The following is an 18569-nucleotide window of genomic DNA, read 5'->3' on the forward strand; positions in this document are numbered from 1 at the left end:
GGTTGGGTTTCAACTTTACCTGGGCTTGATTTCATTTGAAAGGAGACCTTTTTTCTTCACCCAAAGGTGGGCCTTTATTAGTATGCATGTAAAAACATTCCATGCATTGAAAAGTATACAAGGACTCACTTATCTGAAATCTTGATACGCTACACCCCCTTACGATATATGAAATTGCATAATACGCACATCCAAGTGAATTGGGTTCCCTAGATTTGGAACCTTTGTTTACTTAAAACACTCTCTTGCCCCTCCCCCATTCCCTCTCTTAAAAGCGGAGAAAGCACAGCTCAGCAGTGTTCGAATGGTTTACAAGAATTGTGTTACCAACACCGAAGTCCGGACTTCTTATTTTGATCATAAAGAATCTTCACTTGTACAACTGCCTCGTGGCTTCATAATGCCAAATACTCTGTGAGCAGAGCTTTTTCCAAAGCCCAGTGTCTCGGTCAAACTCGCTGGAGGAAATGAGTTTGAAAGCACAATTCATCATTTGCACAAACGGCAACAGATAACATTGCATCTGCTTTCAAAAACCATAAACAGCCAAACACAAAAAATAAAAAATGAGTTTCCTGCAAATGAGCTGAGTTCTATTTTTACAGAGAGGATTTCAGAGAAACCCTTTTGCCAGGTGGACCAATAGTTAAAAGCAAGGCACCCATCCCGGCCCATGCTATGAAATTGTTGAAATTCACAGCAGGGGGAAAAAAATCTTTGTAGTGTGAGTTTTTTAAAAATGACACTACCCTCTTCCAAACCATCAACACAAAGGTTCATTCTGTTATTCTCCGTAAGTAAGGCTATCTTGGGCACCATTCTGCTTTGCACAACGCTTTAGAAGAAGCAACTGGACTGCACGAATGAAATAAACTATTATTTGAGTACTGCAGATAAGAAAGAACAAAGGAACCATATTATTCTTATGCCAAATAGAAACTAAAGGAATTCCAACTCCTTTGGGATTTTGTTAGTTGCTGTTTTTATTGCTAACTCTCAACGCCTTAGCTTTTCCTCCAATCAGTCTATTGCAGAATCCCAGCTTTTTTTTTCCTTTTAATCCTTTTGTGGTTTGAAACCGGCTTTGCAAGGGCATATAGATATCAGTCTGCACATAATACTTTACCTCCAAATTCCACTATGAATTCGGAAATTCCTTTGTTCGACAGAGCACACAAGAGGTGTGTTCCTTGAGGATGAAGAGACAAAAAAAAAAAGAAGAAGAAAAACCTCTTCTTTATCTCACCATCAAAAGGCCTCGCAGACTGCTCCTAAACCGACAGTCTCCTGACCTGAGCTACGCATTTTTTTAGCTCACAACTAAGGTAGGCCTGGGTGATTATAGTTTAATACGTTAAATTTGCTGGTGTGTTTTTAGAGGAATGATCACACTATTCCACACTAGCATGATCATTTCAAGATCGTAGCTGAGTGGCCAGCAGAAAGTCATCTTTTTAACATCAAAATATTGATAGAATTGGGATTTTTTTGTGTGTGTTTTCCAAAAGCATACCCTTGAAAGAAACCATAATCAGATTTAAATTATTATTCGCCTACCAGAAAAAGACTGAGGGGAGGTCTGGGAAAGGATTCCCCTTATCCTTTGTTAGTGATTTTATAAATAGATTTTCTGTAGCAAAGCCGCTTCCCCTTTTCTTGACCCTTAGTTTGGAAATGCCTTCCACTCAGACCCGAATGGGGAGGAAGAGGGAGGAAGAAGATGTCTGTCTGTTAAAGGATAACGGAAGCATATTAAAATTTTTAAGAGTTTATTTGAGCAAAAATCGATTCAAATTGGGCAGTGCCAAACCGGAAGTGGTTCGAAGGGCTCCGCCCACAAAAGCCCAGAGAAAGACAGAGACGGTGCAGAAACAAAGAAAGGAAATTATTTGATTGGCTACAGCTTAAAGCCCAATTGGCTGTTGGCGACTGGTTGTCCTTAGCTTTTGCATTGTGTCACCTTGAGGTATTTACAGGCCAAGATTTGGGTTTGCTGACGATGGGTTGGCCGCCATAATATTGGAGCCAGCTCAGTAATGGACTCCCTGTTTCATTAACGTAACAGTCCAAAGTTGGCCATGTGTAGGAGGCCCCTAGATATCTGAACGACTTCCTGAGTCCTGGCTCCTAGATAGAAGCCCTGATGTTTTTCTCCTGCTGTCGCTGTAGGCCTAAATCCTGGAAAGCCAGCTTTGCCCAAGGAAAGAGAAGGGGAAAGTGTTGTCTTTTGAATTCTAGAGAATCAAAGAAGAGCCAGAGGCGTGGAGTTTGGCACAACAGCAAAGACTCCTCTTCAGGAACAGTGGGCCAAAGGGCAAGGCCTGTGGAGAATTTTGTAAGATTTCCCAACCCTTAAAACTTTTACCTTATGTCTCAGGTTCTTTGAAAGGGACTGGTATTTGGACTTGTTTTCACTGTCTAAGCCCAAGAGAAGGGAGGGAAGGCTGAATGGTGTCTGAGAAAAGCAATAGCGATCACGGTTCATCTTTTAAGAAGGGAAGGCAGGAAATAGGCACTCCGTTCCGACAGAGAAGAATTGGTCCCCTGCAGTACAGAGGCTGCCTGGACACCGTGTATCTGAATCTTCCCTCCTTGCTTCTGCCCCCACCACCCCCACCATCCCCACCAGTTAGCACAGCGCCTTGTACATCCCACAGCTGAGGGTAACTCCTCCCTGGGATGCCTGGCTGGCTCAGTCAGTAGAGCATGCAACTCTTGATCTCAGGGTTGGGAGTTTGAGCCCCATGTTGGGCATAGAGGAAAGGAAGGAGGGAAAGAAGGAAGGAATTAACTAGTTATTTGTGAACTAAGGAATGGATAAATAGGTTCTCAGGCACCTAAAAGTAAACCTGTCCCAAAGCAAACGTAGGAGCTTTTGCCAGAAGAGTGGATGCTACAGTGCTTCCTCCAGGACCTCTCTTCGGGGTGTATGTCCCCAGCCCCTAGATGCCACTACTCACAGCTGAGTCCCTCCTGGCAAATTGCCTTGGAAGTGCCTCGCCTGAGTTTGCCACCCCCTCTTCCACATAGCAAGCAACCAGTGTCTGGCTGATGTAGAGACACAAAGGCTTAGCCCTCCTGCCCTAACCTGGGCTAATTCTAAGGAGCCACCCAGTTCCAGAGCTCCCTGGGCATTGGCTGAGGCCTTGGTCTTCACAACACTGTGGCTCAGCTTCTCATTCTGCCTCATCCTGCCTTCCTCACGCCCTCACATAAGTATCTCCAGAGATTTTCCAGAGCCTGTTTCCAGGAGCCTGAGTCCCAGACACGCCCCAGACCAGACCCATCTCCCCATTGACTCCAGTCTCTGGTGGCACTAATCCCTCTCATCTGCCTCATCACTGTGTGCTGTGGATCCTACCTCCCACCTATCTGTTAATTCCAGAACCTTCTCTCCACATCTACCACTCGATGCCACACGTAGCCCATCACTTCATCTCTCTTTCCCTGACAGATCTTCATGCCTCCAACCTGGCCAACTTCCAATACATTCTCCACACTAAAAACACTAGGAGGCTTCCTGAAGATACCATCGGGTGGCCCCTCTGCTCAAACCTTTCTATTTCTCTCCATTGTCCTCAGAGTAAAGTCCAGACTCAGCCAATCATGCGACATCCCTTGTCCCTCCCTTCTCTATTCCAAGATGCAGCCTCATTGAGCATTTTGTTATTTGAATGAGACCTGATTGCTCTCACAGTCAGGCCTACACATTGCTGTTTCCTCTTTCTGGAAGACTCTCCACCCTTCTGCAATCCCCTTTGTCTAACTCACTCCCATGTGCTATCTTCAGGCCTAATTTATGTCCCTCACTTGGGAAGTCTTCCCTGACCTCTCCCCCCACAACCAGCTGAGGTTGGGTGCCCCTGATGTGTGCTCCTAAATTCTCCTTTTCATACCGTATTTGAAGTTTATTGAGCTCTCTCTAGGAGACAAGAAACTTGTGAGCTCACGCACAATGAGACTTTGGCTGGCTGAGTTCTCCCCAGTGCCACCACATACAAAAAGCCATTTAAAAATTAGGAGTTCAGGGGCACCTGGCCGGTTCATGAGTCAGTTAAGGATCCAGCTCTTGATTTCAGCTCAGGTCATGATCTCACAGTTTGTGAGTTCGAGCCCTGCATCAGGCTCAGCACTGCCAGAGGCTCTGCACAGTCAGAACTTGGGATTCTCTGTCTCCCACTCTCTCTGCTCCAACCCCTCTCCCTCTCTCTCTCTCTCTCTCAAAAATAAATAAGTAAACATTTTAAATAATAAATAAGGGGCACAGTCGGCAAAGTCTCCAACTTCAGGCTCAGGTCATGATCTCATGGCTCATGAATTCAAACCCCGCATCAGGTTCTCTGCTGTCAGAGTGGAGCCCACTTCAGACTGTCTCCCTCTCTCTCTGCGCCTCCTCTGCTCGCTCTCTCTCNGTAGACATTTTAAATAATAAATAAGGGGCACAGTCGGCAAAGTCTCCAACTTCAGGCTCAGGTCATGATCTCATGGCTCATGAATTCAAACCCCGCATCAGGTTCTCTGCTGTCAGAGTGGAGCCCACTTCAGACTGTCTCCCTCTCTCTCTGCGCCTCCTCTGCTCGCTCTCTCTCAAAATAAAAATAAAACAATTTAAAATTTTTATAAATAAAAATTAGGAGTTCAGATCATCAAGGCTGATTAAACGCCAATGGGATTTTTTTAAATGACATTTAGAGATAAGAGATGACCAAATACTTTACAAGTTTTGCTAAACTTAATGAAATTTCTTTGATGCCAAAAGACCCAAAGCCACAGCTCACTGGGGGAACACCGGTTATTCCTGGAAAGGTAGAAAATATAAACAAATGTTGAAATAGGAAAATAATAACCAGAAAATATGACTGCAAAATAAAATACATTCATTTGTCAGCAAACAGTTGGAAGACGCTTAGAAAATATTGCTGTAGATTTGAAGAAACACGTATTAGAATAAATTACAGTGTGGGAGGATTGCTCTACTGTTGAAAGAAAAGTACAGCTATTTCTAACATGCCTCTGCTTAGGGTATATGTTTGATCCTGTTCCAAAGATGACATTTCTGAAACAACATTATTTTTTTATGAACCACCAAATAAAAAGTTTAGCAGAGAAGGTATAGTCTCAACAATAAATGACTTCTTTAATGAAAATACTATGGGTATATATATTTTTTTAAGTTTGGTGTTTTTTTTTTTAGTAATCTGTACAGATGACACGGGGCTCAAACTCACAACCCCAAGACGAAGAGTCACATGCTCTTACGACGGAGACAGCCAGGTGCCCCATGGAATATAATTTTTTTTTTAATGTGTGACAATAACAACTAAAAAAGCAGCTTCTTTACAGAAATGTCAAATTCCAGGATTGAATTATGAAAATCGCAACACTCAAAATTAACCACTGAATCACTCACAACAGATAAGCTTCTAAAGAAGCCAAGAAATTGAAGCCAGGAGTTTAGAGATTGCTACTGTCGGGGAGGAAGAATTCCCTCTGCTCCTCAAGGTCCCTCTAGCTAGACTAAGAATAAACACAACATGAGACAGATTAACAGGAGAAAAATCAAATTTAAAGTATAAGTAAGAGGAACTCACAGACATGGAAATTCCAAACAGTGAGGCAACATGATCTTATTGGAGCGGAGAGGGGCAGAGTCTGAGGATACAAAGGTGAGAAAGACCTTTAGGCGGGAGGTGAGAGATGTTTGCAAAACAAAGGTTGCTCTGTTATGCAGATGTCTTGCTTCCGTAAGGAGGAATCTCTGTGAACAGCTCTCTTCCTGATACTTGCAGGCAGGTGAAGAGGAGGTAAAGCTGAATCTTCTGGGTTTGGATTGCTTTCAACTCAAAATAATGTTCTTCCTAAAGTACGCTTCTTGAGGCAGCCCACCCTTGACCTCTGTACTACAGGATATAATCAGTGGAGTTAATTTCATTTTGAAAAAAGGGGGGGGAAGAGAAGGCGTGACTACTGAAATCTTTTATATCTATAGCAAAGAAGTCAAAGGTGAGTTATTCACTGTAGTTCAAATTTGCTGAACTTTTCTTTGGTAAGTGCTGTCTGTAATACGCTATCTGGCACCTATTTCTTAGAACAAAAAATGTGGGGTTTTTTTTTAATGTTTCATTTATTTCTGAGAGAGAGACAGCGTGAGCAGGGGAGGGTCAAAGAGAGAGGGAGACATAGAATCTGAATCAGGCTCCAGGCTCTGAGCTGTCAGCACCGAGCCCGACGCGGGGCTCGAACCCACGAACTATGAGATCATGACCTGAGCCGAAGTCGGACGCTTAACCGACCGAGCCACCCAGGCGCTGCAGAACAAAAAATGTTGAATCTGTCACTTTGAGGTAAAGAGAACCTGTTAACCATGAAAACAAAAGTGATTGGTTTCAGGAAGAAGCTCATGCTATGGAGAGAGCATTGTAGAAACAGGTATTTGTAAATCACTCATAATTTGGTGCTAAAAATTATGAAGGGGACTGGGTGGCTCAGTCAGTTAAGCGTCCGAGTCTTGATTTCAGCTCAGGTCATGATCTCATGGTTTATGTGTTTGAGCCCCTCATTGGGGCTGACAGTGCAGAGCCTGCTTGGGATTCACTCTGCCCCTCCCCGTTCTCTCTCAAAAATAAACAATTTTGAAAATAAACAAATAAAATGCGTATGCATATTACCTTTGACAGCTATAGATGTCACAGTTAAACTGTCTTAAACAGAATTTTTTTTAAGTTTTTATTGATTTCTTTTGAGAGAGACAGAGTGCAAGCTGGGGAGAAGACAGAAAGAAGGGACAGAGGATCTGAAGCGAGCTCTGTTGACATCAGAGAGCCTGACGCCTGGCTCAAACTCACAAACCAGGAGATCATGACCTGAGCCCAAGTCAGACTCTTAACCGACTAAGCCACACAGAAGCCCTTTAAACAGAATTGTCCAAACCGTTAACAATTCCCAGATGAAAGATTTCAATGTGCTTGAATCTGTTTAAAATATAAAAATGCAAATGTAACCTCTTCCAATTGACATTGAAGGAACAATGGACTGACTTTGGAAAACGGATTCATCAACTAAATTTTAACGAAAGCTTTTCGTGGGTAGGGGAGATTGAAAAACAAGCATTACGGGGCGCCTGGCTGGCTCAGTAGAGCAAGGGACTCTGGATCTCGGGGTTGTAAGTTTGAGCCCCATGTTGGGTGTAAAGATTACTCAAATATAAAATCTTAAAAAAATACATTTTTTAAGTAATCTCTACGCCCAATGTGGGGCTCGAATTCACAACCCCGGGATCCAAAGTCTCATGAGCTACTGACAGAGCCAGCCAGGTGCCCCTAAAGCCTCTAAAAAAAAGAAGAAGAAAGAAAGGAAAAGGGCACTTGGCACTTGACTGGCTCAGCCACTGGAGAGTGCAACTCTGGATCTAGAGGGTCAGAGAGAGACAGAGTGTGAGCGGGGGCAGGGCAGAGAGAAAGGGAGACACAGCGTCTGAAGCAGGCTGCAGGCTCCAAGCTCTGAGCTGTCAGCACAGAACCTGACACAGGGATCAAACTCACGAATGGTGAGATCATGACCTGAGCTGAAGTCGGACACTTAAACAACTGAGCTACCCAGTTGCCCCTAAAATCTTTTAAAAAAACGAAACAAATGGAAAATGAGGATGTGGTGAAAATAACCCACTCCTTCCAATGGTACATACCTTTTGAAGTGTCTTTGCCCCCAAGGATGGCATTTAAAACAACCAAAGTTGAAATAAACGGAGTTTAGAACAAGATCTTTAAATCGCTTTATCATAAAGCACGTTTGATATTCAGAATTTTAATGAGAGCAGAATGCTTCGTACTGTTACTAAAGGAAAGGAAATTTTAATCACGTTGTTTAATCCATTAGGCTTTCCACATTCTTTGACTTCTATTTTTGTGTGTAATTTGTAATATAATGACATATTAGCATAGTACTCCCTGTGTTGAATTTATAAGTGATTACATAGGTGTGACTGAGCAAGCATGTTAAAGCCAGTGGGTTCAAAAAATTTCCTCTAGTGGACAAACTTTTGCCGGACTCTGTAAACAGCACGGCACTGAGAGTCTAGATTTGCGTAAATTAAATGCAGGTGGTGCTCAGTAAACCCAATCCAGACATCAGGTAAATAAATAACATCATCACACTCTGAGTTTCCACCTCTGCCACTCACCGAATATAAAAGCCGCCAGGATTGCATCACTTTCTGGCGGTGCCTCTTTCCTAATGGTCTCCCATCTTGTCCCTCCCAGTGCATCACACAGAGTCTTATCAACCCGGCTGTAGCCATGGAAAATTCAGAGCATGAACCACAACCAGCGAAGCTACCTCGGGCACTAGACACCACGGGCACTGCTCAGCAGCTTTGCAGAGAATGCTGTAAATAACTTCCAGGTGCTACCCATCTGTCTAGCTTCTTTTAACTAGTGCCATCCTACTCTTTACCTTCTAACACAAATTCACTCAAGGGGAATAATGACCCATCTCTTGGAGCATAAAAGAAACCCTTCAGGGGGCACCTGGGTGGCTCAGTTGGTTAAGCATCTTACTCTTGATTTCAGCTCAGGTCAAGATCTAAGTTTGTGCATTTACCCTCACATCAGGCTCTGCGCGGACAACGTGGGAGCCTGCTATCTTCCCCTCCCCCACCTGCACGTGCTCACAGGTGCTCTCTATCTCCCACTCTCAAAAATAAATAAGCATAAAGAAATGAACAAAGTAGCTAATTAAGCCCCTTTTTGGCTGCCTCCCTTGAAATGACACGCTGAAAGATCTTCTCCACTTTGGGAATTCTCCATTGTACGCACCTCCCCAGCCCCTTCTTGAACTTCTCTCTTCCCTTAACTCCCATGATGCCTTGCCATAAAGATCATTCGTTCTGAGGCTTTCTTAGCTGATTCTCCTGCGTTCCTAGGTTAAGTATGGGCTTTCTCAGGGTTTTACTTCTGTTTTTTTTTTTTCAGGTTTTCCTTCTTCAGCTTTTGTTTTCTTTATTAAAGTAAGCTCTAACGCCCAATGTGGAGCTTGAACCCATGACCCCGAGATCAAGAGTCGCATGCTCTACCGACTGAGCCAGCCCAGTGCCCCGAACCTCCTCTTTTCCAAATCTGCACCTGTTGGGTAACCACATTTGCACTCGAGGTCTCCAATATCTATTCTGACATACCCCAAACTATGTTTCCAGCGTTGCTCTCTCCCCTAACTCCAGATCACAACGAATTGCTGAGGAAATTAGAGAAATCACTGACAACCACTTTAAACCCAGGGGGTCCAAAAATGTACCTCCTCCTCATCCACCGCCCACTGCCAGCGCGAACACCACCCTCACTTCTCCAACGCTTGCTCTCCACGCCTCCCCCACGTCCCCAAGGAAAGGTCTGCTCTTCCTGCAGACTTCAAAGCATCTGCCCTTTCTGTCTGCGTTGATGCCTTGTTTTAAGCAGTTGACTGTCACCTGGTCTCTTACAGAAACTTAAAGAATCACTAATCTCTTTTCAACCAATTTCTTCTCACCAACAGCCCCTTAAGCAATCAGTTTATTGTAGTAAATGCACAGCAGTCATGCTTTCCCTTTCCTCTAAAAGAAAAAGGTGCCTCTTGTCAGAAGCTGGCTCCCCAAATATGACCAACACAACCTGTTGACAAGGCAAAGCCAAGTTCAAAGCTTACCATGGTAAGTCAGGGAGAACAATGCCTCAAAAGCCCAGGCAGTGTCTCAGAGGCCTGTAGGTAAGGTCAGAGTTTAGGGAGAATTGGAAGATTGGCTTAAGGTGGGTCTCTCAATGCAGGAACTCGGCTAAGAGATGGAAGAGTCTACGCTTGTGTCCTTTCCTTTGGGTCTTTGAAGAAGAATTTCTTCTAAGAAACCAGCAAAATTTCCCTTGGGCGAAAGAGTTTTGGAAGAAGAAAGAAATGCTAATGAAAACAATGAAATAGCAAAGTAATGTTCATGTTGGGACTAAGGTGTGGCTTAAGTTCTTGGAGAACAGGCTGGGGTCGGGGTGGGGGAATAGCCAGGGTGGGTCTCCAGCTCACCTTCCATCCTGTCCCCTCCTGTCCAAGGTCATAAGGCCAGGTGACTGGAGAAGACACAGAAAACATCTCACAGAAGTATCTCGAAGCCTTCTTCTCAAACCTGCTAAGTAATAAAGCATTTGGATAAATAAGAAAAACCTCAGTAAAGAGGTCTGATCTTTTTATCCTTATCAAATCCAGAGTTTTGCCATTAAAGGGGGGCAAATCTTGCCATCTGTAAACCCAAGACCATTCCAGGACTGGTGCATGATCAGGTGGGTAGGGTTGGGAAAAGAACCATTTCAACTTTTAGTCTCAACCTATTTATTTAAGTTTATTTATTTATTTTGGGAGAAAGCACGAGCAGGGGAGGGGCAGGGAGGGAGGGAGAGAATTCCAAGCAGGTTCTGTGCTGCCAGCAAAGAGCCCCACTCGGGGCCTGACCCCACAAATCACGAGATCATGACCTGAGCTGAAACCAAGAGTCAGATGTGTAACCAACTGAGCCACCCAGGCGCCCCCCCATTTGTTATTTTTTTTAAGATGTTTTTATTTTTAAGTAATCTCTCCAGCCAACATGGGCCTCGAGCTTACCACCCAGGGGTCAAGAGTCACTTGTCCACCCACTTAGCCTCACCAAACCTCTGTTTTGTGTTAAAATATTTCTGTTTCCACTAGGAAACAGAAGGAGAAAAACCTTCCTTTTTTATGACGGTTCCTAGGAAAAGTGTGAATAAGCAGTTAGAACTAAATAGCAAAAACCCATGAACAAATAGAAAGCCAAGGAAGGCCTCCCTTCTTTCTAGAGCTGGGGCTCTCCAGGTAGCTTTTGGTAAAGCATTCTTGGGGCCTCTGGGTGGTTCAGTCGGTTAAGCCTCCATCTTCGGCTCAGGTCATGATCTCACGGTTCGTGGGTTCGAGTCCCGCGTCGGGCTCTGTGTCGGCAGCTAGCTCAGAGCCTGGAGCCTGCTTCAGATTCTGTGTCTCCCTCTCTCTCTGACCCTCCCCTGCTCACGCTGCCTCTCTCTCTCTCTCTCAGAAATAAATAAAACATTAAAAAAAATAAAAATTAAAACAAAGGAAAAGCATTCTTTATTTGTCATCCAGGACACTGACAAAGTTCCAGTCGTGAGGTGTACCTGCTGGTGTGGAAACAATGAGGGCGCTCACACTCATGCCAGACTCTGATGCTTGTGGGGTGAGATTTAAATCAGCCCTTCCGGGGGACACCTGGGCGGTTCAGTCGGTTAAGTGTCTGACTTTGGCTCAGGTCATGATGTCACGGTTCGTGGGTTCGAGGGTTATTTTGAGAGAGAGTGTGCACACACCAGCAAGGGAAGGGGCAGACAGAGACACGGAGAGAGAGAATCCCGAGCAGGCTCCATGCTGTCAGCACAGAGCCCAACATGGAGCTCGATCTCCCATCCATGAGTTCAAGACCTGAGCAGATATTAAGAGTCAGACACTTAGCTGACTGAGCCAGGCAGGACCCCCCACCCTCCCCTCGCAGCACCCACGTCTTGAAGCTCGAGTTGGGTCTCAGGGCATCTGAGGTACAGTGCCTGCTCATGGACGCTCTTTCCACAGATACCACCTGCCTGGCTCCCTCCCTCCCCTCTGCTCAACTGTCACTTTTTCAGAGGGTGATTCTCTAACTCTCACTAAAATGGCACCCTCACATCTCCTGCTAACCCTTTCCTCTGCTTTCTTCGTCCAAACGCAGCACGTACCTCCACCTGGCTTCATTGTTAAGGTCTCCAGATAAAACACGTGCCATCTTCAGGATCCACTTCTACTAAAAAGTCATCCACTGTTCATCCGGAATTCATATTTAACTGGGCGTCTTGTATTTTTCTTTGCTAAATCTGATAGCCCTCATTATATTGCATCTTCCCCTCCCACTCCAGGAGAAACTGTGAGGCCAACATGGGGTCTGTTGGCCTCGCGGCTCTAAATCCCCAACGTCCAGTGTTCTGGGGCCTTTTCACAGCAACACGGCACCAACTGAGGACTTAGTGCGAGCAGGGCAACGCATGCCACGTTCCCATCTGGCTTCCGCAGTCTCCTTGGAAAATTTTCAATTGCTACGGGGATTCCAAGGATGTAGTTTGCTTTCTGGTCCAGATACTGGATTAAGACCACCAGTAATACCAACCTGCCAAAGCCCAGGCAGCGGACAGCTTACAAATCCTACTGACACAAATCTGAATTGAGCCATAAATGTGGCAGTAAAAACAGAGTCCTTTTTTTTTTTTTAACAGACCCCCTCCCCGCCCCCTATCCATTCCTTGTCTTGCCAAGCATCCGTCACCTCCAGTCACCAGATTTCCTTCCCCAACTGCATTCACTTTGTTACTCCTCTGCTGAACTCTCGCTCCCATAAGCTAGAAAAGAAAACTACATCCATCAAAGACCGCCCTCAACAGCCAGCCTTTAAAATGCACAGATGCGTCTAGGGCGATAGTTTGGGCAGCTTCATCTGATGTTCTGACAACCGAGTATTGTTAGTTTTGACTCGGTTACTTAGAGGAGACTTTGTAGTGCTCCCTCAATCACTCATGTGTATTTACTCAGCTAAGTAACTCTCGTGACCCGTGGCATTCCTCTTATGGGTCTTTTCCAGAGTCAGGAAGCCAGAAAGGCAGTTGAAGCTCAAATAGCACACCTTTTCTACCCAGCAACAGAAAAACGAGTACTTCTTGCATGGGTTAAACTTGATGAGTTTCCACCCAGAAGGAAGGAAACCAAGATTTCTTTCTTCTGTCTCTTCCACATCCCACCCACTTGGAGAAAAGAAGGAAGGAAAGAAAGGGAGGGGAGAGAGGAAGGAAGGAAGACATAAAACTGGGAAACATCTACCTTTATACAAATACATTGCCATGTATGGTTTTTTTTTTTCCTTGCTAATTCCTCTGAGCTCTGCTGTGCCTTACTTAAGCCTACAGTGCAGCTCTGAGTAATGCATATCTCCGCCCATCTTGAAGTAAATGACCAAATCCCAACAACGCAGTGGCGGGATTCAGGAAGAAAGTGACGCTAACCATCTAGACAGACGCTATTGAAAACCTGCCCAGAAAATTTTAACGATCCAAGAATCGACCCCATAAAGAAAAAGTCCAAAGAGGTGCCAGACCTAGACAGCCAGGCACGATGGAGCTGCGGGTTAGAATGGAAATACCAAGGGCACCTGGGTGGTTCATTCAGTTGTGAGCATCTGACTCGGTTTCTGCTCAGCCCATGATCTTGTCATTTCGTGGGTTCAAGCTCCGCGTCCGCAGAGCCTGCTTGGGATTTTCTCTGCCCCATCCTGACTTGTGCTGTCTCTGTCTCTCCCAAAATAAAGAATTCTGGTATATTTCATTTATACAGATACCAGAGAGCGTACACTGTGCTGCTTTGCATTAGCTCTCTTGGGAACCTAATATGCCCTGCCCCACATAACATGATTTCTGAAAATTCATAAAACATTCCCCTGTCTTAATGGGCAAATGTTCCATATTCCAGAGTGCCTTTATGTTCTCAATAGTCATACTGAAACACAGTGAAGGCGTCCATGTGCTTTGGGCGGGACTCACCCTGTGCTCTCAACGCTCTGAACCACGGTTTGCTACGCCTCTGTGGTTCTTGTATCTGTGTCTCCTAGTACTTCCTGAATTTTCCTTGAGCTCCCAGGAGTCCCGTCTGCCTTTCCTAGGAGACTCCTTTTCTAATCAGCTATGGAGACCAAGTAACCAAGTTTGTAAAGGCAGTAAAACTCGCCTGGAAGGGGGAGTCCCACGTTCGTGGAGTTTCCATCTTCTGGAAATTTGTAAGCGTCCCCTCCCCTCCCCATTCCTCACGTGTGTTTTAGAGAGCCGCCTTTGCAGCTGACTTAGCCGACTTCTTGCTGTGTGAGTGGTGGCAAAGTCTATACCCAACTTAGGGAGCACTTACTCTATGCCAGGTCCTGTCAGAGCACTTTGCTCAGTCTGTATTATCTCAGTTAACACACATTCTCTCACACGAACCTCTGAGTTGAGTCCTGGGACTATCTCAGTTTACACATGAGGCTTTCTTGAACACACAGCCTTCAACAATGGAGTCAGCACTCAATCTCAGGTGGACTGGCGCCATGTTCTGTTGACCACTGCTCAACATGGAGTCCAAGCTTGAAAGTCCTGAGTCATCCAAAGCCCCCCTTTAGCCTTCCCTCCGTGCTCTAATTTTTGTTAAGCCTGTGGAACCCTGTCTCCTAACACCCATGTCTCTGGAAAAAATCCAACTCCTTTATGTGGTCGAACCCTTGCTTGCTTCTGCAGTCTCTTCTTACACCCACATCCTCTGGCGAGGAACACTCCCGTGGTTCCTCATGGTCTCTCTGTTGAAGAAAGTCTTTCTTGCCTTGAGAGCTCTGCACCAGGGCACTAGACTTCTCCACCTCTGGTGGCCTCTTACTGTTCATGTCATCGCTTGGAGGCCGTTTCCTCTGGGGAACCTCAGAGACCTCGTCACCGACTTGGGTCCTCCAGCTAGGAGCTCCAATAACACCCCTATCTCCCCCATCGATGCCTTTATTCCACAGAAGAAGGGTCGCTTATTTGCCTCCCACCTGTGGACCGAAGGCTCGGTTAAGGCAGCACCCTGTGTCTGATTCACCGTTAAATTCCCAAAGGGCAGCAAAGGGCCTGGCGCTTGGCAGGAGTAGCCATCATCACTATTCATTCAACAAATTGACCAAGCTCTGTGGTATCCGGGATGTTCTCATGTAACCCTTCTTTAAGGATTTCTTCATTTAAACTTCCTAACAACTCATTGGACAATCCAGTTTATAGATTAGGAAAGCGGAGGTCGTTTCTTGTTTAAAAAGAAATTGCTCTAGGTACCACTAGACACTCAAACATAGCTTCGTTTAATGGATACCTAGAGGCCCTAAAGGCCTTGGAGGTCTCCAGCCTGGGCTACCCCCAACAGAACACAGAAATAAGGTTCCAAGTTTGCCTCCTTAGAGGTGAACTGTTAAAAAAAAAAATCTCTTGTATGAAAGTCCTGAAATAGACAAAGTCCTATTAAAAGACAAAACCTGCCAAGGCAAGACGGACTGTAATCTAATTGAAGGTATTAGCATATCTAAAGAAAGAATGTGTCAATCACACGAAGGGGGGTGGTGAGCTTAGAACTTTGGGAAAATTAACTCTAGTCACTATCCTTCTTTGACAGCGCCCACCCAGAACCTTCCCCGGCTGAAGGCGCCAGCTCATGTCGCTGGTGGAGCCGGGCTCCAAAGGATGCGCCAGCCGCTGAATCACCAGCTTACCTCCCCCCGTCAAGTTCCAGCAACCCGCTTGCAATTCGGCTTCCGCCTGCAGGCAGAGGCTAATAATAGCTCCCATGTGTTCGGTCTGCATCCTGTGCTGGGCACCTTGAGTGCACTGCTGGTTGCATTTTGGCCCCACACAGCCCAGCTTCCGGCCAAGAACCCAGGCCTGGGAGAGCTAGAGGACTTGGCCAAGGTCAAACTGCGGATACCAGGAAAAAGCTGGGGTTTGGATCCAGGCTCGCCCGGCTGCAGGGTGCAAGATCACTTGGCCTGTCCTTGGCGCACACCGCCCACGAGAGCGTGCCTGGACCAAGGAGTGCTGGGTTTCTCTGCGTAGAAAATAACTAAGCTGGCATTCTTGTTTATGCCTCTGCCTTATGCCGGACTAGTTTCATGCATGCCTTCCCTGAGAAGCAAATCCATCTGAATACGTTCATATTGAACCGTCTATACTTCCTCAACCCTCCTTGGACCACAGCACCTCCCTGCCACCCAAACAAGTCACAAGAACATAGAAATGCTCCCATCTGATGCCTTTCCCTGCCTTCCTCCACCTGCTCTCCTGTGATCTCTGCTTTCAAAACAACCACCAGCATTTCTGGACGCCTGGCATCCCGCCAGAGCCTGTAGGTAGAATAAATAAATGGGTGCTTTCCTCAAACCATTTGACATCCCAACCCTTACACTTTTGCCAATGAAAGGGATAATCCCTAATAATGGTGGGGGGATAGTAGGTGTAACCTGAGACGTGGTTGTCTACTGACCCTGTGCACTTGGAAGTGACTCTGGAAAGATGTATCTGAAGTCTTGGTTCAGGCATTATATAGCTGTGCCACCTCGGAAAAATCACTTAGCCTTTTAGCCTACACGCTGATGGGCCCCCAATTCATGATTTTTAGCTATTTTCCCCTCAGCTCTATACAGACAGGACTGCGATGATAAGAGAGCAATACAGTGAGAAAAATCTGTGTTGCAACCTGGTGACCTGTATTGTTCATTCCCTTTTTTCTGCTCTCACTCCCCTCTCCCAGGCTCTTCAAACACGCGCCACTGCCTCATTAAAGACTGAAAACCATCCCATTAGGTCCAAATGCATGGAAACATATTCATGATTATTCAAATGATCCCCCGTAATACAGTATAATCAACGCCGGCCTCATAAATATTCATTTTCACCGTGCTAATCACTATGTAATCTCACAAGAGGGTGTGCCTCTGTAATCCTCTTCCCTTTTGCCCTCTCCTCCCCCCCCCTTCCTTTGTCTGACAGTCTTTTTCTCCACTGGTAAACCTCCTAAGGTTTTCCTAGGTCTTCACAATCTCATTCAGGGTAAAGATATTTCTGGTTCTGATCTAAAGCTTTCTTTATCTCTGTCTTTTTAGATTGTTGTACAGAAGGTTATCTTTGTTCTGTAAAGTATGTCTGACCGAGGCCCCACAGCTCTAGATTCTCAGGCATCGATACTTCCTTGATATTCCCTGGAATGGATAAAGAGAGGCTCTCTTCACATTTATAAGTGGGCGTCCCCTGGCAGAGCAGTATGCCTGAGCTGGAGGGCCACCCCAAAGAGCGACCCCTTCCAATCCAGTGTAGGAAACCACACTCCCTAAGAACACACAGAATGAGGGGCGCCTGGGTGGCTCAGTCAGTTAAGCATCTGACTCTTGACTTGGGCTCAGGTCATGATCTCGTGGTTCGTGATTTCAAGCCCTGCATCGGGCTCTGCACTGACAGCGTGGAGCCTGCTTGGGATTCTGTCTCTCCCTCCTTATCTGCCCCTCCCTGGCTCACTCTTTATCTCTCTCTGAAAATAAATAAAAATAAACTTAAAAAAAAAAAAACAAACGTAACACACAGAATGAAATAAACACAGTGGACTTACAAGGCATACACTAGCATGGGGCAGCAGAAACGGGGTGGGGGGAACCTGGAGATAAAGAGAGGGGAGGCAAATCAGGCCTGCGTGGCATTCAGAGTTTCTATTCCAGCTGTGAACCTGAATAGTCACACTCATGATCTTTTATCCTTATCTGGGGCATCTGTCTCTCCTAACCTGACCTCAGTCATTGATCACAACAACCAAGTACTAAGTTAAGCGTGAATTTCGCCAGGTAGACCATGAGGAAGATCCCTATAAGCCCAATGAGTCAGTGGAAGTTAATCCTTTAAATGAAGTCCCCAAGGAGCCTGTTTCCAGTCACTAGGACCTGGCACACTGACACGGAAGAGCCCTAATTCATGCAAGGAAAGGCATTTGCAAACATAGCCCCCCGGGGGAGCAGTACACAGGGTCAGTGGTATTCTCGTTTTTTACTAGTAGTGCCCAGAATAGGGCCCGATAGAGTCTATTTGTGCATTTGATGGTAAGAAAGGGTCTACGCCATTTCCATCTTTTGCTGGAAAAAGACACTGGGAAAGAGGAATATTTTGACGGTGAAAGACTTCGGAAATTCTAGAATGGGAGTAGAAAGAACAAAATCAAGGGGAAAAACGGATAATGGTGGCTAGCTAATACAGCTGCTAGGCACAGATTGGAATTTTAAGTTTTATATATCGCATGCTACATTCTAAGATCTAGGGAAATTCCACTGCTGTCTTTAATTTTATATGACAACCATTTTACTCTTCAAGCTTTTCAGAGTATCAGGAAAATCCACTGTCGCTCACAGCTTGAATAAATAAGAATCATTCTTTTCAAGCGAGAGGCAAATTTCTCCTAAGCACCCAAAATGTACAGGATGAAAATGAATGAAACATGGTTTCTAAAGCCATATTTTCAGTAATTTTAGTTGTCTCCTCACAGGCATAATAAACATAAGCTAGCTTGTCAGAGAAAGGCGCTTTCTACGGGAAAGAGAAACGTGGTAGAAAAGCACGTGGGGCCACAAAACCCTTTGTCAATTTTTCACGCTCCATTTGTCAGCGGTTTCAGAGAGAGAAATAACACTATTTTCTAATCCAAAGAGGTCTCATACCTGAGATTGGCAACATTATTTCTAAAATCAACATAGCTTTTTCTTCCCAGGAATTGTCCCCAAAAAACCCAAAAAGACAAAACTGGGAGTCCTCCATTTGATTTAATGAGATTTACACAAAGGGAGTTGTCAGTAACCACAGAAACAGGGCAGCGTTTTCATAATGATTGTGCTTGAATTGTATTCCAGTCTGAAAAGAGTCTTTTTAATTACAGGGTTTTGGGGTAGGGGGGAGCAGGGAAGGAGAGCTGAAGTGGGGGGGGGNGAGTTTTTCATG

This window comes from Crocuta crocuta, unplaced genomic scaffold (genome assembly GCF_008692635.1).
Source record: "Crocuta crocuta isolate KB4526 unplaced genomic scaffold, BGI_CrCroc_1.0 scaffold36, whole genome shotgun sequence".
NCBI lineage: Eukaryota > Metazoa > Chordata > Mammalia > Carnivora > Hyaenidae > Crocuta > Crocuta crocuta.